The sequence below is a fragment of the Triticum aestivum genome, chromosome 5D (assembly GCF_018294505.1).
Source record: "Triticum aestivum cultivar Chinese Spring chromosome 5D, IWGSC CS RefSeq v2.1, whole genome shotgun sequence".
In the NCBI taxonomy this organism is placed as follows: domain Eukaryota; kingdom Viridiplantae; phylum Streptophyta; class Magnoliopsida; order Poales; family Poaceae; genus Triticum; species Triticum aestivum.
This window is the reverse complement of record NC_057808.1, coordinates 424,811,723-424,836,122: the sequence shown is the minus strand read 5'-3', so window position 1 is coordinate 424,836,122 and position 24,400 is coordinate 424,811,723.

Genomic DNA, 24,400 nt, shown 5'->3' with positions numbered 1-24,400 from the left:
GTGGTCAGGGTGTGGGCCCCCTCTGGTTGATTCTTTCTCCAGTATTTTTATATATTCCAAAACGTGCCTCCGTGAAGTTTCAGGACTTTTGGAGTTGTGCAGAATAGGTCTCTAATATTTGCTCCTTTTCCAGCCCAGAATTCCAGCTGCCGGCATTCTCCCTCTTCATGTAAACCTTGTAAAATGAGAGAAGATAGGCATAAGTATTGTGACGTAATGTGTAATAACAACCCATAATGCAATAAATATCAATATAAAAGCATGATGCAAAATGGACATATTAGTTGCGGCGATGGAAAAGTGGTTTCGTGGCTCTCCTGGATGTTTTCAGGGTATAAGAGTATATATAGGCGAAAGAAGTAGGTCGGTGGAGCTACGAGGGGCCCACGAGGGTGGGGGTGCGCCTATCCCCCTAGGCACGCCCTCCTGCATCATGGCCGCCTCGTTGCGTCTCTGACTTCCACTCCAAGTCTCCTGGACTGCGTTTGTTCCAAGAAAGATCCTCGCGAAGGTTTCGTTCCGTTTGGATTCCGTTTGATATTCCTTTTCTGGGAAACACTGAAATAGGCAAAAAAAACAACAATTTGCACTGGGCCTTCGGTTAATAGGTTAGTCCCAAAAAATAATATAAAGGAGCATATTAAAGCCCATTAAACATCCAAAACAGATAATATAATAGCATGGAACAATAAAAAATTATAGATACGTTGGAGACGTATCAAGCATCCCCAAGCTTAATTCCTGCTCGTCCTTGAGTAGGTAAATGATAAAAACAGAATTTTTGATGTGGAATGCTACCTAGCATAATTTTCGATGTAATTCTCTTTATTGTGGCATGAATGTTTATATCCAAAAGATTCAAGACAAAAGTTTAATATTGACATAAAATAATAATACTTCAAGCATGCTAACCAAGCAATTATGTCTTATCAAAATAACATAGCCAAAGAAATCTTATCCCTACAAAATCATATAGTTTGGCCATGCTTCATTTTCGTCACACAAAATGCTCCCATCATGCACAACCCCGATGACAAGCCAAGCAATTGTTTCATACTTAGCCTTTTCAAACTTTTTCAACTTTCACACAATATATGAGCGCGAGCCATGGACATAACACTATGGGTGGAATAGAATATGATGATGGAGGTTGTGTGAGAAGACAAAAAATAAGAAAGCCTCACATTGACGTGGCTAATCAACGGGCTATGGAGATGCCCATCAATTGATGTCAATGCAAGGAGTAGGGATTGCCATGCAACGGATGCACTAGAGCTATAAATATATGAAAGCTCAACAAAAGAAACTAAGTGGGTGTGCATCCAACTTGCTTGCTCACGAAGACCTAGGGCATTTTGAGGAAGCCCATCATTGGAATATACAAGCCAAGTTCTATAATGAAAAATTCCCACTAGTATATGAAAGTGACAAAATAAGAAACTCTCTATCATGAAGATTATGGTGCTACTTTGAAGCACAAGTGTGGTAAAAGGATAGTAGCATTGTCCCTTCTCTCTTTTTTATATTTTTTTATTTGGGCCTTTCTTCTCTCTTTTTTTATGGCCTCTTTTTTTTCGTCCGGAGTCTTATCCCGACTTGTGGGGGAATCATAGTCTCCATCATCCTTTCCTCACATGGGACAATGCTCTAATAATGAAGATCATCACACTTTTATTTACTTACAACTCAAGAATTACAACTCAATACTTAGAACAAAATATGACTCTATGTGAATGCCTCCGGCGGTGTACCGGGATGCAATGAATCAAGAGTGACATGTATGAAAGAATTATGAAGGTGGCTTTGCCACAAATACGATGTCAACTACATGATCATGCAAAGCAATATGACAATGATGGAGCGTGTCATGATAAACGGAACGGTGGAAAGTTGCATGGCAATATATCTCGGAATGGCTATGGAAATGCCATAATAGGTAGGTATGGTGGCTGTTTTGAGGAAGATATAAGGAGGCTTATGTGTGATAGAGCGTATCATATCACGGGTTTTGGATGCACCGGCGAAGTTTGCACCAACTCTCGAGGTGAGAAAGGGCAACGCACGGTACCGAAGAGGCTAGCAACAATGGAAGGGTGAGAGTGCGTATAATCCATGGACTCAACATTAGTCATAAAGAACTCACATACTTATTGCAAAAATCTACAAGTCATCAAAACCAAGCACTACGCGCATGCTCCTAGGAGGATAGATTGTTAGGAAAAGACCATCGCTCGTCCCCGACCGCCACTCATAAGGAAAGCAATCAAAGAACACCTCATGCTTCAAATTTGTCACACAACGTTTACCATACGTGCATGCTATGGGACTTGGAAACCTCAACACAAGTATTTCTCAATTCCACAATTACTCAACTAGCACGACTCTAATATTACCATCTTTATATCTCAAAACAACTATCAAGTATCAAACTTCTCATAGTATTTAATGCACTCTATATGAAAGTTTTTATTATACCCATCTTGGATGCCTATCATATTAGGACTAATTTTATAGCCAAAGCAAATTACCATGCTGTTCTAAAAGACTCTCGAAATAATATAAGTGAAGCATGAGAGATCAATAATTTCTATAAAATAAAACCACCACCGTGCTCTAAAAAGTTATAAGTGAAGCACTAGAGCAAAATTATCTAGCTCAAAAGATATAAGTGAAGCACATAAAGTATTCTAATAAATTCTGATTCATGTGTGTCTCTCCCAAAAGGTGTGTGCAACAAGGATTATGGTGGTAAACTAAAAAGCAAAGACTCGAATCATACAAGACGCTCCAAGCAAAACACATATCATGTGGTGAATAAAAATATAGCCTCAAGTAAAGTTACCGATAGACAAAGACGAAAGAGGGGATGCCTTCCGGGGCATCCCCAAGCTTAGGCTTTTGGTTGTCCTTGAATTTTACCTTGGGGTGCCTTGGGCATCCCCAAGCTTAGGCTCTTTCCACTCCTTATTCCAAAATCCATCAAATCTTTACCCAATAACTTGAAAACTTCACAACACAAAACTTAAACAGAAAATCTCATGAGCTCCGTTAGTATAAGAAAACAAATCACCACCTTAAGGTACTGTAATGAACTTATTATTAATTTATATTGGTATCTAAACCTACTGTATTCCAACTTCTCTATGGTTCATACCCCCCGATACTAGCCATAGATTCATCAAAATAAGCAAACAACACATGAAAAACAGAATCTGTCAAAAACAGAACAATCTGTAGCAATCTGTATCAAACCTATACTTATGTAACTCCAAAAATTCTGAAATAAATTGGTGGACGTGAGGAATTTGTCTATTAATCATCTGCAAAAAGAATCAACCTAAAAGCACTCTCTAGTAAAAAAATGGCATGTAATCTCGTGAGCGCAAAAGTTTCTATTTTTTTACAGCAAGATCGCAAAGACTTCACCCAAGTCTTCCATGAGGTTCTACTTGGCACAAACACTAATTAAAACATAAAACCACATCTAAACAGAAGCTAGATGAATTATTTATTACTAAACAGGAACAAAAAGCAAAGAACAAAAATAAAATTGGGTTGCCTCCCAACAAGCGCTATCGTTTAACGCCCCTAGCTAGGCATAAAAACAAGAATAGACCTAGGTATTGCCATCTTTGGTGTTTATCTTTTTAATAGAGTTATGCTCGGATCCGGGAGGTTCCTTACGTTTCCCTTCATGCTCGGATATTTTTAGATCTAGAGCATCCAACCTCTTATTGCAAAGTGTAATCAACGTATTCATGCGGTGAAGGTTCCCGCCAACATTTTTAAGAGGTTCAATAATTTTTGTAATTCGCATAATTTCTCTAAGATTTGGGTTCCTTCTAGAGTAAGGTGTGGTCCCTTTTGTGGGGGAAGTGTAACGCCCCGAGACCGATGCTTCAGAAGACTTCCTTATTTTCGTGATCACCGCGTGTTTCTTTCGGTGCTTGCTCTTTTATTTTTGCATTGCATCATGTCATCATGCCATCATGTCATTAAATCTTTGCATAAAAACCCAACTAAATAAATTGCATGGATCTTCGATCCATTTAAATCGAGGGAATTCACATGGTGATTTCTCTTTATAACATATCCTCCTAATATTTATGGAGCTATTATAAATATTCCATTAGTTTGGAATCGACCGGAACACACTTGCAAATTAATTCCCATGCCCATTTCCACTTCAAGTTTCACCTCCAAGCTTTGCCAACAATTCTTTTCCCTCTTATCGAGGCCCTTCCTAAATGTTCAACATTTTGGACACTTTGTAATCCTACTCCTTCTCATCTTCTTTTCTGTTTCATCTTGCCCTTTCCATCTAAAACATCATCTAGTGCAACACCCCATCACAAGCGTCTTCCTTTCAATTCTCACCCATTTATTGCAAGTGGTATTTTTCTGTCCCAGTAAAATGTTCACTTACTTTCTGTAAATCTTAAACCATGCCAACTACATCTTTGTCAAATTTCATCTCTTTTAAAGTTGTTTTGGTTGGGCTAAGAATTTACTCAAGTTTGAATCAAATTCAAACTTGTTTAAATTTTCTGTCTCTAAAAGTTGCCAAACCAATTTTATTAAATCGTGCATGTTCCCAGGAGCATGAGGATATTCTTACATCTTCCAAATTCTTTCCCTAGTTCCCCTTCTTTTCCTTTTCTGAAATATGTTTATTATAAAAACAGAGAGAAGGGAACTACCTTTTCCTTATCTGGGCGCTGCACTTGGGCCTTCCCCTCACCTTACAGCCAGCCGCAGCAACCCATCCACCCAAGCCTAGGCCCAGTCGGTGCACCACCTAACCCTAGCCCGGCCGCTCTCTCCCGATCCCCATCTCTCCCTCTCGTCCCTCCCTGCGCCGTCACTCACACACCCGCACGCATCGAGCGAGGGAGAGGAGCTCCCTTCTGCTCGCACCGTCCATGGCGTTGCCTTGCTGCTCCCTCCAGCGCCCAAGTCTCCTCCTCTGCTTCGCCCCCTCCTCTGCTCCCTCAGCCATGGCCGCGCCCCAAGCTTCTGCTGCAGCCGCCGCAAGAGACGCAGCGCCATCCCCACCTCCAGCCGCGCCCGTCCTGGAGCTCGCCCGCCGTCCAGCCGCGTCGCCATGCCTGGCTTGCTCCGGCCATGGCCACGTCGCCCCGCGCCTCCGCCTCCGCACCACTCGCCGGAGCCCCCGCAAGCCGTCCCCGTCGCCGAGTCCCTCACCGCCCTTCTGCACCTCATCTCCGACCCTGCCCATCGGAGCCACGCCTCTCGGTGCCCGCAGCCGCGTCGCCGGTCTTCCTCCTCGATGCCGCCGCCTCAAGCCTCCCCATGCCTCGCGAGACCGCCGTGCCAAGTTTCCTCCACTGCCGCTGCAAGTCCCGCTCGGAACCAGCCTCCTGCATCGCGCACCTGTTGTTGTTGACGCCAAGTCCAACAGTCACCGCGCTCCGCCAAGTACCACTACCAATACATCTGGATTCGCCAAGTACACCACCGGCCAAGACCACACGGATGCTCGGACGAGTACTGACCGAAACGCCAAGTACCACGACGACCTTCGACATGTACCTCTACACCGCACCGAAACGCCGAGTTCCTCGCCGTGACCCCGAACATCTACGGAAACTTGTGCAACTATGAACGTGAATGACTACCGTCGACCCCAAGTTACTCGGATTCGTCAAGTACCTCTCCGAAAACGAACGTGTGCCACTACTTCCACTACCGTCGCCGAAGACCCGTGTAACGGAACCGTCAAGTTCGACTACCTCCGCGTGTACCGCTACTTCCACTACCGTCGCGAGAACGACTACTTCCCCTACGACACGTGAACAACTACTTCCACTTCGAACGCGTTCCGCCCCGAATGCACGCTTCGAAGGTATAACCCCGAGACGACGTCCGTGGACCGAATGCATGTGTTGTATGAGATGCTCGTGGTTGCACCGTTTCCGAGTTGTCATTCCATGTTCCTCCTCGATTGCCATGCCGCCGCTCCGTGGGAACCCGGAATCCGGGAGCACCCCACCATCCTTGCATGACACGCTCACGCCCACTTCTTTTGCACCGGTATCTCCATGAGCTACCGGAACCGATATGTTGTCGTGGCATCATTTTCGGATTCGTTGCCGTGGCACCCCTTTCTTCCACCACGGTAACAAATGCCTCGTATCATTTTATACCAACACTTTCATAAAATTGCATATACCTTGCATATGTCATCCGCATCATGATAACAACATTTAAATGTTTAAAATTGTGTTTGTTTTAAATTGCTAAATGACATATGGGGATTTTTTCGGAATTGTTGTTTGTTGTTCCGGCCTCATTTAACTTGCCTAGATAGGTTGTTTAATTATGATGCACCCCTTGCCATGTTTAATAACATTTAATATTGTTGGGTACATAATGAGAGAGAACTAAATAAGTGTTGTGGAGTTTCATCAATATGCAACTCGTTGCATATTGAGCTCCACCTAATTTGTAGTGTTGTTTGTTGCACTTTCCCATGCCATACCTCTTTTAAACCGGACATGCATCATACGTGATTGTGCATTATGCCATGTGAATGTGATGGCTGTTTACCATGTTGTTTGTTTCTTTCTGGGCTGCTTCTCTCGTTAGCTTCGGTTTCGTTCCGGAGTTGTGAGGATTCGTTCGACTCCGTCCGTTTGTCTTCTTCATGGACTCGTTCTTCTTCCTTGCGGGATCTCAGGCAAGATGACCATACCCTCGAAATCACTTCTATCTTTGCTTGCTAGTTGTTCGCTCTATTGCTATGTCGCGATACCAACCACTTGCTTATCAAGCCTCCCAAATTGCCATGAAACCACCTCTAACCTTTGTCACCCTTCCTAGCAAACCGTTGTTTGGCTATGTTACCGCTTTTGCTCAGCCCCTCTTATAGCGTTGCTAGTTGCAGGTGAAGATGAAGATTGCTCCATGTTGGATTATGTTTATGTTGGGATATCACAATATCTCTTATTTATTTAATGCATCTATATACTTGGTAAAGGGTGGAAGGCTCGGCCTTATGCCTGGTGTTTTGTTCCACTCTTGCCGCCCTAGTTTCCGTCATACCGGTGTTATGTTCCTTGATTTTGCGTTCCTTACGCGGTTGGGTGATTTATGGGACCCCCTTGACAGTTCGCTTTGAATAAAACTCCTCCAGCAAGGCCCAACCTTGGTTTTACCATTTGCTACCACCTATCCCCTTTTCCCTTGGGTTCTGCAGACTCATGGGTCATCTTTATTTTAGACCCCCCCCCCGGGTGTTGGTCCGAACCGAGCAGCCTGCGGGGCCACCTCGGGGAAACTCGAGGTCTGGTTTTACTCGTAGCTTGACTTATCCGGTGTGCCCTGAGAACGAGATATGTGCAGCTCCTATCGGGATTTGTCGGCACATCCGGGCGGCTTTGCTGGTCTTGCACCATTGTCGAAATGTCTTGTAAACCGGGATTCCGAGACTGATCGGGTCTTCCTGGGCGAAGGAATATCCTTCGTTGACCGTGAGAGCTTATAATGGGCTAAGTTGGGACACCCCTGCAGGGTATAAACTTTCGAGAGCCGTGCCCGCGGTTATGTGGCAGATGGGAATTTGTTAATATCCGGTTGTAGAGAACTTGACACTTGACCTTAATTAAAACGCATCAACCGCGTGTGTAGCCGTGATGGTCTCTTCTCGGCGGAGTCCGGGAAGTGAACACGGTTTCTGGGTTATGTTTGACGTAAGTAGGAGTTCAGGATCACTTCTTGATCATGGCTAGTTCACGACCGTTCCGTTGCTTCTCTTCTCGCTCTTATTTGCGTATGTTAGCCACCATATATGCTTAGTCGCTGCTGCAACCTCACCACCTTACCCTTTCCTACCCTTAAGCTTAAATAGTCTTGATCTCGCGGGTGTGAGATTGCTAAGTCCTCGTGACTCACAGATACTTCCAAAACAGTTGCAGGTGCCGACGATGCCAGTGCAGGTGACGCAACCGAGCTCAAGTGGGAGCTCGATGAAGATCTTGTTCGTTGTATTGTTTCTTATCATGTTGATCAGTAGTGGAGCCCAGTTGGGACGATCAGGGATCTAGCAGTTGGGTTGTCTTCTTTCTTTTGGTTCCGTAGTCGGACCTATGTGTGTTCTCTGAATGATGTATGACTTATTTATGTATTGTGTGAAGTGGCGATTGTAAGCCAACTCTTTATCACATTCTTGTTCATTACATGGGATTGTGTGAAGATGACCCTTCTTGCGACAAAACCACAATGCGGTTATGCCTCTAAGTCGTGCCTCGACACGTGGGAGATATAGCCGCATCGTGGGCGTTACAAGTTGGTAATCAGAGCCATCCCCGACTTAGGAGCCCCCTGCTTGATCGAATCGCTGACGTTGTTGAGTCTAGAACAAAAATGTTTTGAGTCTTAGGATTATATATATCGGAGAGTAGGATTCTTTTTACTCCTCAGTCCCTTCGTCGCTCTGGTGAGGTCTCCTGACGTAGAAGTTTTGACTCTTCTCTCCTCAAATTTCACTAAAAAAATTAGGATCACGCGGGTATCTTGGAATCGTTCCGATGGTTTTGTGACGAGAACATTGTTCTTGGTGCCTCCTGACATTTAGGGGTTGTGGCAGTGTCCCGGGGAGTTGAGCTCCGAGGTGTTGTCGTCACAATTTTGTCGTTGCAGTTCTGGAATACCTGAGTTTCGCCGACATCGAAATCTCTTTTATGCAGTTGTTGGTGAGATCACCTCGATGCCACCCAGTACTTGGGCGGGAGTTCGGGAGTATTGCCATAACTCGTATAACGGATGCTTTTCGAAGGTTGAGGTACACGATTTCCGAAGGTTTCTTGGTTATGTGTTGACGGATGGATACAGCTGGATCTAGGTATTGTTAGTTTGGGTGATATATATTTTGTGTCCCCTGTATCCCCAACACCTGATTGCATAACCAGAAAGTTTCGGGAGTTTATAAGTGGGAATTCAAGTAGCTCTTAGGATATCTTTCCGACAGATGCATGATATGAGATTGGGGTTCGACGTCTAGTGGTCCGCCTTTCCACGGTTGGTTTTACAGTGGTCTCGTAGTGTCTTAAAGAGTCCTTGGCTATGCCGACTCGGGGACGCTTCGTATGTCATGTGCACTGCCTTGTACATGATGGTGTTGTACGATCGAGACCGTGTGGGCCCCACCACGAAAACTTCGGACGAAATCTCTATCATATGTTTGTTCCGGCTTATTCCGCAAGCCAAATCCTTTGTTTTGTTTTATTTGTGGTATTCGAGTTGCTTCGAAGACAAGTGTTGATTCCATACCTTTCCTAAATGGTGTTCTCATATTGCTATGTGAATACTAATCCTTTCGATCATCGAGATTGTCATCCCAATTCTTTCCAACCGGCGTGTTTCTCTCCAAGTGCATCCAGTCATTCCAACGTTCGCAAGATCAATTCTAAGCTTTTCTCAACGGTGTTCGTTTCATCCGACCCAAGTTGTCTTTGTTTTCCCACCCTCCCACCCCTTTTTCTTTAAGGACTCAGATTTCTTAATCGAGTATCCTTTTTATTGATGCGAAGTCCCTTCATTCTTTTCAATCAATGTCCTTACCCGGTGGTTCTCATGAAGATGTGCTTCAAGTTTATTATTCTTCATTCTTGTATTCTTCTCTGGTGGATTAAATTCAAACTTTGTCGATCATATCTTTTCCTCGTTTCAAATGTTTTTCTTGTGCCGGTGTATCGCTTAATCACTCACCTCTCGCTTTCCATGTGTTCCGGAGTGTTGAAGATATCTCAGGAGATTCGTGTTTTCATTCAAGATCCGTTCAAGTTCTTTTGAGGATGCTATCTCATTCAAGCCATTTATTTCAACCGGCGCAATCTTTCTTTTAAATCGTTCAACCGGTGCTATCTCCTTTTCAAGTAATCATTTCAACGGTGTTTCTTTTGAGTGGGCCCTAACCCACAGGTCTTTTCCAGGATCTTACCTGACTCTTCTAATTTTTCCCCGGAGCTTCTAAAAAATTCTTTTCAAAGTTTGGCGTAAGAATGAATTATCATCAGTCAAATGTCTTTCTTCAAGATCTTTCAAATTCTTTTCATCGTTGATTCAACCTTTCTAATTTTCATTCTGGAGTGCCTCAACAATTCATGGTGGTGTTTCTCGTCGTCATTCTCAACATTTGAAGTACGAAGAAGAATTTCTCTTGAATCTTGGTCCGTTCTCTTGAAGATTCATAGTTCTAGCTTATGCCATCCTCTCATAATTGTTTTCGATTGTGAGAATTCTTTTCTTACCCATCCGGAGCATTTCAGAGTTGTTTTCGTTTCTTGTTCATCCAAAGGCCATCATTTCAGAAGATTTCTTCGTTCTAAGTTTTCATCTCTCATTCTCCAAATCTTACCGGTGCATCATTCAAATATCCTCTAATCAGTTCGTGATCTCTTCGTTCTCATATATTTATATTCCGTCAAGTATCTTTATTCATTTTTCTAAATCTTCTCGGTGAATTGTGCCTTTGCTACTTTCATTTTCAATTCTTACGGTGGTTCGTTCAAGATTTCTCTTCCTTCGTTATCATATCAATTTATTCGTTGTTTCTATTCTACCGATGGTTCGATGAAGACCTTCCCAAGTTTGCGCAATATCTATCTTAATCCTTTCTACGAGAATAAGTAGTATGCAAAAATCCGTTGCTTGTCATCAATCTAAATTGGTGAAGGCTAAGCATAATGTAATTCTTATTCTTGTTCCCTCCAAGTGATTAATTCCTTCTTCCGGAGTTCGTTCATGATATCAAATTCTTGATTTCAATTGTTCATCTTTCTTTCCGGAGCTCCAAGTTATTTCAATTATATCATTTCAAAGCTCCTTCTAAATCATTGCAAGGCTTCTCCCGGAGTTCTTTTCAACTTTCCATTTCGTTTGATCATTCTTTTATTACAGGAGTTCTTCATGGAGGCTCTACATGGTGGTTCGTCAAGGATTCCTTTCATTTTTCAATTGTTCTTCAAGATTTCTCTTGAAGTTAAGATCAGTCAAGCTTTAATCTAAAATAAACATGGTGTTCAACACATGTTTGTCTTGAGGAGTTCAAGCATTCTTCTTCTTGCATTCCGAAGTGCAATTCTCTCTATCCATATCTTTTGAGGTGGTGTTATGTCATTCTCGGTAATTTTCCTCGGGTTTCATGATTCACAAAGTTTTCAAGAGTGACATATTTAAATCCATCATTTTATCTTCGCTCAAGAGATTTTTTTCATCCAATCAATCTTTTTGTTGGAGTTGTATTGGGTTATATTTCACCTATAGCCTTCCCTAAGGAATGTAGCTATTTGGGGAGTTTATCAATGATCAAGTTTTCTCTTTCTCCTTTTGGTGGAAGAAGTTTTCATCTCCTTGTTGATCCCAATTCAATCAATCATTGTTTCCGTTGGTGGCAGTTTGTCACCTCATAATGTTGGGATGTTCCCATAAGCCCACTACAAGCTTATCCTTTTCGTTGTTGGTTTTCCAACAACTCCGTTCAATCCTACTTCGTAAGGATGCTCTTTACGATTCATTTATGGTAGGAGATGTTGGTTTCATTCTTCGTTCTATTCACTCCAACTATCTAACTATCATGCATTGTTTCCGGAGGCTTTGTGATGTTGCTCTCTTCGACAAATCATCTTGTTTTGTCAAGATCATGTAATTTTTCCTTTCTTATCCATTTATCCGGGGTGTCGTGTTTTCGTTCGAGTTCTCTCATCTTATCAAGTTTTGTCTCCTCCCTCAACCGGAGTGCTGTCTAAAATCTTTCTTACCCCTTGTGCCATTCTTTCATTAGTTCCGGAGGCAGTGTGTTGTTAAATTCATCGAGTTTTCCTCTCATCTTGTCAAGATCATGTTCAATTCCTTCCATTTACAGGCGGAGTGCTGCCCAAATTATACCATTCTTATCCCTTCCCTATCTTGTTTTAACCGGAGTGTTGGTGTCTATCATTCCTCTTCTAACCGGAGTCTCATCCAAGTGCTTTCAATTTGCCAAGTCCATATTGTACCCCTTCCATTTTCCAACCGGAGCGTTATCGTAATTGATCATTATCGTTCCATATACATCTCGTTTCAACCGGAGTGCTTGCATGTATTTCTCGTTCATTGATTTTTCCATTCATGTCTTTCAACCTACAAGGTTCTCGTGATGTTCCTTGCTCCTCTTTCCTAACGGATTGTTTTCAACTTTGTTCATCTTCGTTGTATTCTCTCTTTTAATTCGTTCAATCTCTCAAGGTTCGTGGTTTCACTCGTTTATCAAAGAAGCAACTTGTTTTACCTGTTCCTCTTCCGCTTTTCTCCGGTGCCATCCTAGATCTCGGGACGAGATCCTCTTGTAGTGGTGGAGTGTTGTAACGCCCCGAGACCGACGCTTCAGAAGACTTCCTTATTTTCGTGATCACCGCGTGTTTCTTTCGGTGCTTGCTCTTTTATTTTTTCATTGCATCATGTCATCATGCCATCATGTCATTAAATCTTTGCATAAAAACCCAACTAAATAAATTGCATGGATCTTCGATCCATTTAAATCGAGGGAATTCACATGGTGATTTCTCTTTATAACATATCCTCCTAATATTTATGGAGCTATTATAAATATTCCATTAGTTTGGAATCAACCGGAACACACTTGCAAATTAATTCCCATGCCCATTTCCACTTCAAGTTTCACCTCCAAGCTTTGCCAACAATTCTTTTCCCTCTTATCGAGGCCCTTCCTAAATGTTCAACATTTTGGACACTTTGTAATCCTACTCCTTCTTCTCATCTTCTTTTCTGTTTCATCGCGCCCTTTCCATCTAAAACATCATCTAGTGCAACACCCCATCACAAGCGTCTTCCTTTCAATTCTCACCCATTTATTGCAAGTGGTATTTTTCTGTCCCAGTAAAATGTTCACTTACTTTCTATAAATCTTAAACCATGCCAACTACCTCTTTGTCAAATTTCATCTCTTTTAAAGTTGTTTTGGTTGGGCTAAGAATTTACTCAAGTTTGAATCAAATTCAAACTTGTTTAAATTTTCTGTCTCTAAAAGTTGCCAAACCAATTTTATTAAATCGTGCATGTTCCCAGGAGCATGAGGATATTCTTACATCTTCCAAATTCTTTCCCTAGTTCCCCTTCTTTTCCTTTTCTGAAATCTGTTTATTATAAAAACAGAGAGAAGGGAACTACCTTTTCCTTATCTGGGCGCTGCACTTGGGCCTTCCCCTCGCCTTACAGCCAGCCGCAGCAACCCATCCACCCAGGCCTAGGCCCAGTCGGCGCCCCACCTAACCCTAGCCCGACCGCTCTCTCCCGATCCCCATCTCTCCCTCTCGTCCCTCCCTGCGCCGTCACTCACACACCCGCACGCATCGAGCGAGGGAGAGGAGCTCCCTTCTGCTCGCACCCTCCATGGCGTTGCCTTGCTGCTCCCTCCAGCGCCCAAGTCTCCTCCTCTGCTTCGCCCCCTCCTCTGCTCCCTCAGCCATGGCCGCACCTCAAGCTTCTGCTGCAGCCGCCGCAAGAGACGCAGTGCCATCCCCACCTCCAGCCGCGCCCGTCCTAGAGCTCGCCCGTCGTCCAGCCGCGTCGCCATGCCTGGCTTGCTCCGGCCATGGCCACGTCGCCCCGCGCCTCCGCCTGCGCGCCACTCGCCGGAGCCACCGCAAGCCGTCCCCGTCGCCGAGTCCCTCGCCGCCCTTCTGCACCTCGTCTCCGACACTGCCCATCGGAGCCACGCCTCTCGGTGCCCGCAGCCGCGTCGCCGGTCTTCCTCCTCGATGCCGCGGCCTCAAGCCTCCCCATGCCTCGCGAGACCGCCGTGCCAAGTTTCCGCCACTGCCGCTGCAAGTCCCGCTCGGAACCAGCCTCCTGCATCGTGCCCCTGTTGTTGTTGACGCCAAGTCCAACAGTCACCGCGCTCCGCCAAGTACCACTACCAATACATCTGGATTCGCCAAGTACACCACCGGCCAAGACCACACGGATGCTCGGACGAGTACTGACCGAAACGCCAAGTACCACGACGACCTTCGACATGTACCTCTACACCGCACCGAAACGCCGAGTTCCTCGCCGTGACCCCGAACATCTACGGAAACTTGTGCAACTATGAACGTGAACGACTACCGTCGACCCCAAGTTACTCGGATTTGTCAAGTACCTCTCCAAAAACGAACGTGTGCCACTACTTCCACTACCGTCGCCGAAGACCCGTGTAACGGAACCGTCAAGTTCGACTACCTCCGCGTGTACCGCTACTTCCACTACCATCGCGAGAACGACTACTTCCCCTACGACACGTGAACAACTACTTCCACTTCGAATGCGTTCCGCCCCGAATGCACGCTTCGAAGGTATAACCCCGAGACGACGTCCGTGGACCGAATGCATGTGTTGTATGAGATGCTCGTGGTTGCACCGTTTCCGAGTTGTCATTCCATGTTCCTCCTCGATTGCCATGCCGCCGCTCCGTGGGAACCCGGAATCCGGGAGCACCCCACCATCCTTGCATGACACGCTCACGCCCACTTCTTTTGCACCGGTATCTCCATGAGCTACCGGAACCGATATGTTGTCGTGGCATCATTTTCGGATTCGTTGCCGTGGCACCCCTTTCTTCCACCACGGTAACAAATGCCTCGTATCATTTTATACCAACACTTCCATAAAATTGCATATACCTTGCATATGTCATCCGCATCATGATAACAACATTTAAATGTTTAAAATTGTGTTTGTTTTAAATTGCTAAATGACATATGGGGATTTTTTCGGAATTGTTGTTTGTTGTTCCGGCCTCATTTAACTTGCCTAGATAGGTTGTTTAATTATGATGCACCCCTTGCCATGTTTAATAACATTTAATATTGTTGGGTACATAATGAGAGAGAACTAAATAAGTGTTGTGGTGTTTCGTCAATATGCAACACGTTGCATATTGAGCTCCACCTAATTTGTAGTGTTGTTTGTTGCACTTTCCCATGCCATACCTCTTTTAAACCGGACATGCATCATACGTGATTGTGCATTATGCCATGTGAATGTGATGGCTGTTTACCATGTTGTTTGTTTCTTTCCGGGCTGCTTCTCTCGTTAGCTTCGGTTTCGTTCCGGAGTTGTGAGGATTCGTTCGACTCCGTCCGTTTGTCTTCTTCATGGACTCGTTCTTCTTCCTTGCGGGATCTCAGGCAAGATGACCATACCCTCGAAATCACTTCTATCTTTGCTTGCTAGTTGTTCGCTCTATTGCTATGTCGCGATACCAACCACTTGCTTATCAAGCCTCCCAAATTGCCATGAAACCACCTCTAACCTTTGTCACCCTTCCTAGCAAACCGTTGTTTGGCTATGTTACCGCTTTTGCTCAGCCCCTCTTATAGCGTTGCTAGTTGCAGGTGAAGATGAAGATTGCTCCATGTTGGATTATGTTTATGTTGGGATATCACAATATCTCTTATTTATTTAATGCATCTATATACTTGGTAAAGGGTGGAAAGCTCGGCCTTATGCCTGGTGTTTTGTTCCACTCTTGCCGCCCTAGTTTCCGTCATACCGGTGTTATGTTCCTTGATTTTGCGTTCCTTACGCGGTTGGGTGATTTATGGGACCCCCTTGACAGTTTGCTTTGAATAAAACTCCTCCAGCAAGGCCCAACCTTGGTTTTACCATTTGCTACCACCTATCCCCTTTTCCCTTGGGTTCTGCAGACTCATGGGTCATCTTTATTTTAGACCCCCCCCCCCCCCGGGTGTTGGTCCGAACCGAGCAGCCTGCGGGGCCACCTCGGGGAAACTCGAGGTCTGGTTTTACTCGTAGCTTGACTTATCCGGTGTGCCCTGAGAACGAGATATGTGCAGCTCCTATCGGGATTTGTCGGCACATCCGGGCGGCTTTGCTGGTCTTGTTTTACCATTGTCGAAATGTCTTGTAAACCGGGATTCCGAGACTGATCGGGTCTTCCTGGGAGAAGGAATATCCTTCGTTGACCGTGAGAGCTTATAATGGGCTAAGTTGGGACACCCCTGCAGGGTATAAACTTTCGAGAGCCGTGCCCGCGGTTATGTGGCAGATGGGAATTTGTTAATATCCGGTTGTAGAGAACTTGACACTTGACCTTAATTAAAACGCATCAACCGCGTGTGTAGCCGTGATGGTCTCTTCTCGGCGGAGTCCGGGAAGTGAACACGGTTTCTGGGTTATGTTTGACGTAAGTAGGAGTTCAGGATCACTTCTTGATCATGGCTAGTTCACGACCGTTCCGTTGCTTCTCTTCTCGCTCTTATTTGCGTATGTTAGCCACCATATATGCTTAGTCGCTGCTGCAACCTCACCACCTTACCCTTTCCTACCCTTAAGCTTAAATAGTCTTGATCTCGCGGGTGTGAGATTGCTAAGTCCTCGTGACTCACAGATACTTCCAAAACAGTTGCAGGTGCCGACGATGCCAGTGCAGGTGACGCAACCGAGCTCAAGTGGGAGCTCGATGAAGATCTTGTTCGTTGTGTTGTTTCTTATCATGTTGATCAGTAGTGGAGCCCAGTTGGGACGATCAGGGATCTAGCAGTTGGGTTGTCTTCTTTCTTTTGGTTCCGTAGTCGGACCTATGTGTGTTCTCTGAATGATGTATGACTTATTTATGTATTGTGTGAAGTGGCGATTGTAAGCCAACTCTTTATCCCATTCTTGTTCATTACATGGGATTGTGTGAAGATGACCCTTCTTGCGACAAAACCACAATGCGGTTATGCCTCTAAGTCGTGCCTCGACATGTGGGAGATATAGTCGCATCGTGGGCGTTACAGGAAGTACTTCTACTATTCCCTCTATAATTTCATAAGCAATACTTGGATCGATTTCAATAAAATTCCCTTTGGCGGCAAAATCAAGGAGTTGTCTATGGGATATGGTTAGCCCAACATAAAAATTACGAAGTAAAATCTTGAAATCTCCCTCTATAGTGCAACTACGATAGGATTCTATCATCCTATACCAAACATCTTTTAAGTTTTCTCCTTATCTTTGTTTGAAGTGGAGGACTTCAAAATCGGGAGACGAAGAAAGGGAGAAAGAGCTAGCCATGACGGCGAAATAAACAATCTAACACATGAACACACAAGAGGCAAGTGAAAAGAGGCGAACGAAAAAGGGCGAGTAAAACGGCAAAGGTGAAGTGGGGGAGAGGACAACGAGAGGCAAATGGAAAATAAAGTAATGCGAGGGATAAGAGTTTGTGATGGGTACTTGGTATGTCTTGACTTGAGCGTAGATCTCCCCGGCAACGGCGCCAAAAATCCTTCTTGCTACCTCTTGAGCATGCGTTGGTTTTCCCTTGAAGAGGAAAGGGTGATGCAGCAAAGTAGCGTAAGTATTTCCCTCAGTTTTTGAGAACCAAGGTATCAATCCAGTAGGAGACTACACGCGAGTCACCTAGTACCTGCACAAACAATCAAGAACCTTGCAACCAAAGCGATAAAGGGGTTGTCAACTCCTTCATGGCCACTTGCAAAAGTGAGATCTGATAAAGATAATAAGATAAATATTTTTGGTATTTTTGTTGTATAGCTTGGAAACTAAAGATTGCAAAATAAATAGTAAACTAGAATTATAGACCGGAAACTTATATGATGTAAAGTAGACCCGGGGGCCATAGGTTTCACTAGTGGCTTCTCTCATGATAGCATGTATTACGGTGGGTGAACAAATTACTGCCGAGCAATTGATAGAAAAGCGCATAGTTATGATGATATCTAAGGCAATGATCATGAATATACGCATCACGTCCGTGTCAAGTAGACCGAAACGATTCTGCATCTACTACTATTACTCCACACATCGACCGCTATCCAGCATGCATCTAGAGTATTAAGTTCATAAGAACGGAGTAACGCTTTAAGCAAGATGACATGATGTAGAGGGATAAACTCAAGCAATATGATATAAACCCCATCTTTTTATCCTCAATGGCAACAATACAATACGTGTAGGTTCCCCTTCTGTCACTGGGATCGAGCACCGCAAGATTGAACCCAAAGCTAAGCACTTCTCCCATTGCAAGAAAGATCAATCTAGTAGGCCAAACTAAACCGATAATTCGGAGAGACTTGAAAAGATATCAAATCATGCATATAAGAATTCAGAGAAGAACCAAATAATATTCATAGATAATCAAGTTCATAAACCCACAATTCATCGGATCTCGACAAACACACCGCAAAAGAGTATTACATCGAATAGATCTCCAAGAACATCGAGGGGAACTTTGTATTGAGAACCAAAGAGAGAGAGGAAGCCATCTAGCTAATAACTATGGACCTGAAGGTCTGTGGTAAACTACTCACACATCATCGGAGAGGCTATGGTGTTGATGTAGAAGCCCTCCGTGATCGAATCCCCCTTCGGCTGATTGCCGGAAAAGGCCCCAAGATGGGATCTCAGGGGTACAGAAGGTTGCGGCGGTGAAAAAGTGGTTTCGTGGCTCTCCTGGATGTTTTCAGGGTATAAGAGTATATATAGGTGAAAGAAGTAGGTCGGTGGAGCTACGAGGGGCCCACGAGGGTGGGGGCGCGCCTACCCCCCTGGGCGCCCTCCTGCCTCGTGGCCGCCTCGTTGCGTGTCTGACTTCCACTCCAATTCTCTTGGATTGCGTTTGTTCTAAGAAAGATCCTTGCGAAGGTTTCGTTCCGTTTGGATTCAGTTTGATATTCCTTTTCTGTGAAACACTGAAATAGGCAAAAAAACAGCAATTTGCACTAGGCCTTCGGTTAATAGGTTAGTCCCAAAAAATAATATAAAAGAGCATATTAAAGCCCTTTAAACATCCAAAACAGATAATATAATAGCCTGGAACAATAAAAAATTATAGATACGTTGGAGACGTATCAGAGTGGGGGGCACGATTGGTTCGCTTGTTCGCCGAGCTGGGGAATTTTTTCCCACTTCTTCGTTCTGCTAACCTTCAATCACTGCAAGTACTTCCCGTCCGCTCCGCTTCAATATATGACCTTTCAAGAATGCGCTCATAGTTGTTTTGCGGCAGAGACGGTGGTGGTCGCTTCAGGGCATCGATAGTGCGCTGAACTTTCACGGAATCTGTCGTGGAATTGTCACGGCAGATGTCCTCGAGCTAGGACTTAGTCGTGGAGCCATCGCAACCAGGAAGCTTGAAGGGGTTATGCGGGACAAGGAACACGAGGGTTTATACTGGTTCGGCCCCTTACGGTGAAGGTAGAAGCCTACGTCCAGTTTGAGGTGATATTGATTAGGGTTACGATCGCCAGGGAGCTAAACAGCTATGCCCGGCTCTCGATGAGGTTGTTGTCGCCCTTGAACCGCTGCCGGGTCATCCCTTTATATAGGGAGGCTGACGCCCAGCAGCCCTTAGAGTCCCGGCCGGCTCATAAGAACGTCCGGCTCGGACTCTAAACTATACTTGCCTTACACTACAAGTCTACTATAATAATGATTGTAACTACAGGCCCTAAGCCATATCCGGGTCTCAGCCCATCTCTGGCCCATCGTCTTGAAACTTGGCTCCGGGCTTCTGGCAATGACCATCCGAAGAGTAACCCGGCCCCTCCTGGCGGGTGACTCTAAGGTCTATATCCTCAACATTAGGCCCCAGATTGACTTGAGCCGGCTCGTGTCAATCTTCAACTCTGCCGACAGAGAAAATCTCCGGCTTACCATTCATGTGAAGGCCATAACCCGGAGTGACGTCATCCTCTGGACTCCGGATAATCCGCCGTGACGTCATCCTCCATTAAGTCCGTTTTTTACTCCGCCAGATCCGCAACGGATCTTTGCTTTTACTGTCGTTCCGAAAATCGAGGCGTCGTGAGGGGGAGATAACCACGCCGTGGTCTCCTTGAATCTCCCGCCCGCTTATGACTTCGCCTTAGAAATAGGCCGGCCCAACGTGCTCTTCTCACGCTCTCTTCTTCCTCCTCGTGCCGTCGCTCTTCTGCCTGAGCTCTGCCACTGCCGCCGCCGTCGCGCCCCTGATCTTCATCAACCCGGCCGCTGCATCACCCTGACTCGGACCAGATAACGGCGGCGACTTCCGCTCTTCCCCAACTCCGGTGAGTCTCCTCTGCCTTGCTAGAACAGATCTGTGGTAGAGTTCGTCTATGTTCTTCATGTTCGTCACCATAGCCAAAAGCTTTGGTAGCTCCTGTAGTCACTGCCCTTGTTGATCTTCAGCCTTACATAGAACTAGTGCAGTAGTTGTTTAGGCCTCATTTTGAATGCCAATAGATCTCTTTCCACTGCATAGATGCTTTGTTTGAGCTTAAGAACATCCGCTCGTCTGTTTCTAGGTCTAGAAAATTTTCATTTCACCCGACCATTTTGATCCAAAAAAGTTACCGCAACCTGTGAAACCTGTTTTACCACACTTAGTAAAAACTGCAACCATTGAATCTTGGCGGCTTACATTTTCGGCTTAAAGAAAACACGCGCCGTAGAATCCTCCGGTTTAAAGAGAACCGTGCTTTGTAGAATTCACCGGCTTAATTGAGTATATATCATTAGTCCCCTTCATAAGCCGCCACCTTAGTTTGAATGATAATCTCCGGCTTATAATTAACCCGGACACTTTTCTCTTTATCATAGACCACCAACTTTCACCATGCCTCCCAAGGCTCCCATCACTTGCAACTGGATGAGATCCAACGTCACTGACGAGACCCTGGCCAACTTCGTTAAGTCCAGATATTTACCTAAGAAGGAAATCATGTCCTACCGTGCCCCTGACCCGTCGGAAGAGAGACCACAGCCAAGGGACGGGGAGGTAGTGATCTTCGCAGACCATATGAGCCGGGGCTTTGCACCGCCCGGCTCAAAGTTTTTCAGGGACGTGCTCAACTTCTTTGACCTACGGCCTCAGGATATAGGACCCAACTCCGTATCCAACATCTGCAACTTCCAAGTCTTTTGTGAAGTGTACCTTGGAGAAGAGCCCAGTTTGCTGCTTTTCAGAGAACTGTTCTACTTAAACCGCCAAAACGAGTGTGCCAACGGGCCAAGTCTGGAATTAGGCGGCATCTCCATCCAACGGCGTAGGGACTGTCTGTTCCCTTACGCAGAGCTGCCAAGCCACCCCAAGGACTGGAATATGACTTGGTTCTACTGCCAAGATACGTCTCCGGCTGACGAGAACCCGCTGCCCGGCTTTCGCCCAACACGCCTAGAGCCGACTCATCCGCTATCGACAAACTGACTGCCGCGGAACGCCAGCCTCTGCTTCCAACGATCAATAAGATCAAGGCCCTGGTAGGCAACGGTCTGAACGGAATTGACCTGGTCCGGGTCTGGATCTCATGGCGGGTGATCCCATTGAGCCGCCGCCCCGGCTTAATGTGTGAGTACACCGGGCGAAAGGATGACCCGCAGAGGCATAGTCGCAATGATCTTCCAGAAGACGTTGCAGAGGAGGAGACCAAGGCTCTTCTAAACGAGAGCTTGGCAGATTGCGGAAGAACCGGGCTAGCCCCCTTCTGCAAGATCAATCCAGCCCCAGCGGTAAGCCGCTGACTTTAACCTTTCAACTTCTTTTGCAGGTCACCTTGATCTGAACCATTTTAAGAATTCATTGCTGTATTTCTCAGGCTGATGATAAATTCTGGCGGGTCAAGTATGACCATGAGGCGGCCAAGAAGGCCAGGAAGGCGAAGAAAGCCGCCAAGAAAGCCGCCCCTCACAAAAAGGGAAGCAGACCCACTGCTTCGGAGCTACTGCAATTAAGCGACAGCTCCGAGTCAGAGGTAACCCTTAAACCTTTAAACTCTTGCCATATTTGTTGTTTGTTGCTGTCCGCCTTATCAACATTTGCTCATTGACAGGATGACACCGGCGCCAGTAACCCGGTGATTGAAGAGGTAATGTCACTTTCCTCCGACTCGGAGCCTTTGCCACAGCTGAAAGTCCGAAGAGTAACCCGGAAAGTAAGCTTTTCACATCCATTAGCTCATCAAGACCCTCAATTTCTTTTGAAGCAGCAGGTTCACGAAAGTCGGCGTCACACCCGGGCCCGCAAAGACACCGACCTCTCCGCCGGGTTACCCGACGCAACCAGGAAGCGTCGCACTGAGGTTTTTTCTCACCTGTACCCCTTTCATCCGTTGGCGGGTGTTATCCGTCAGCCACTCAACTCTTCTGACTCCAATTATCAGGAGACCTCCCCCTCTTCGGGTGACTCCATGCAGTCGAGTCTGCCGGCCTTCAAGACTGCACCCGGGTAATAACAATCTCCTTACATTATCTGTCTGTACTTACTCTTTGTGTGCCTAACACTTCTGTCTTTTCAGTGCCCAGGGAAAGCTCACTAAAAGAGCAAAGAAAACTAGGTCAGCCGGAGTGCCAGACTTGCCTGACCCGGAGGCGACGGCTCAAGAGCCGCCAGCTACCTCCGTCCCCGAAGCCACCATTCCAATGGACACGGCGCCTGACGCCCCTGCCCCGACTACCAAGACAACGACCGAAGCGTCGGTTAACCCGGAGGCCTCCGGCTCAGCCCCACCAGCAGACGACCCGGACGTGGTAATCACCCGGACGGAATTCGTTGAGCCGGGGAGACCGACCGCGTTGGCCAAATGCTCCGCGAAGGGGGAGTTGCTGCAGCCCCACCGGGTGAATCTGGACCTCTCCAGCTACACCGACTTGAGCATTGGAGAGCTCGTCTCTGGCTACATCAGCCAAGTTCACAAGAGCCGGGACGCCGAGATCGCCATGGTCAACCAGATCCAACAAAAATCTGAGGTATCCTTCTGCTGTCTTCTTACTTACTGCATAGTGACCCTTGTCATGCTAGCCCCCAAGTCGACGACTTATACTTGAATATGTTGTAGACTTAGGTCCCGGCTTACTCAACTGAGCCGGCAGTACGTAGATAGATACGTTCAATATGCATTAGCCCCCAAGTGCCAAGTGTCTTTGCTTGGAAAGCGCTTGGGACTTATATAATGACTGTTAATAACCCAGAAATATATGCAGGCTGTTGGCAAGAAATTAGAGTCGGACCTTGCGGATCTCAAGAGCCGGCTGAAGACACAGGAGATGGAGACCCGGAAGGCAAACACCAAGTTTGTCTCCAGCATCGCCGCTCAAGAGAAGCTGAAGACCGAATTTGATGCTGAGCGGAAGGCCTGGGCTGAGGAGAAGGCCGCACTGGTGACCCGGGCGGAACAGGCGGAGAAGGCGCTCTCTGAGAAAACCGCCGAGCTCTCCGGCCTAAAGCGCCAGGTTTCCCAAATGGTAGCCGCCATCTTCGGTAAGTCGCCTCACCGGCTTTCATCCATGTTAGAATGTTTACATCTCCTGATTCATCCTTGTCACCGGCTTATCTGATGTTGTTAAACAGGTCCCAGAAGCGCCAACCTTAACCAGAGTGTGGTCACCAAGTTAAAGGCCGTGTACACCCTGGTGGAACAGCTCTACACCGGGTCACAGCGTGCCTTAGCTGTGGTGGCCCTATCCAACGAGGTGCCAACTCATCTGGCCGAAGTCCTGCGCCGGCTCGCAGTTCTGCCGCAGCGGATCCAGGAGCTACGACGAGCATCCGCGAGAGCCGGAGCAATCGCCGCGCTGAGCCGGGCCAAAGCATTCCTGCCGGAGCTAGACCCGGCAGACATCGCCCTGGGTTACCCAAGCCTGAGGGAAGATGGCTCAGCCTTCGACCAGAGGGATTTCGCGGCGTGTGTGAAGGCTGTACGCCCGGTGGCCACCATCATCGGGAATGACACCGACTTAACCAAGTATCAGCCGGGGTACAATGCGGAGAATCAGAGGATTCCAACCCCTCGCTATGAAGCTCTTAATCTGATTCCTCCGGCTCGTCAGCACACCTTCGCCCCGGAGATTGACCCGGTCGGGTTAATTGACGAAGAAGCCCAGTTCAAAGCTCTCAGCGGCATCGACTGGAAGTCGTCAACCTTCGAGGTCTTCGGATCAGCCGGAGCAGAAGACAGGAACGAGCCGGGGACTTCAACTCAGCAGGCATCATAAAGCGGCTGGCGGTTCACCGAACAACGCTCCATCCTTGAGACTTGATGAATTTTGTAATAGAATAGGTGCAACAATTTATCTCTGCCGTGCCATCGTGCACGTAATGAATGCTGAAATCCCTTGAAGTTGTCCTTTTGGTGTTTCCTCCGGGTCATAATTATCCCTTTGTCCTTCTCAACCTTAAAAGGTGCCTTTAAGTATCGGCATAGAAAGGTAAATCACAAGTCTCAAGGCGGCTTACCACCCTGAGAAGCAGGTGTTTGAGATGGATAACCCGGAATATGAATCAAAAAAGACTGGTCCTTAGTTATACCCTGAACATAGCCGTGATAACACACTTAACGGCCTGTAAGCATACTTCCGGATTAAATAACCCGGGTAGCACGGTTGGTATGTTAAC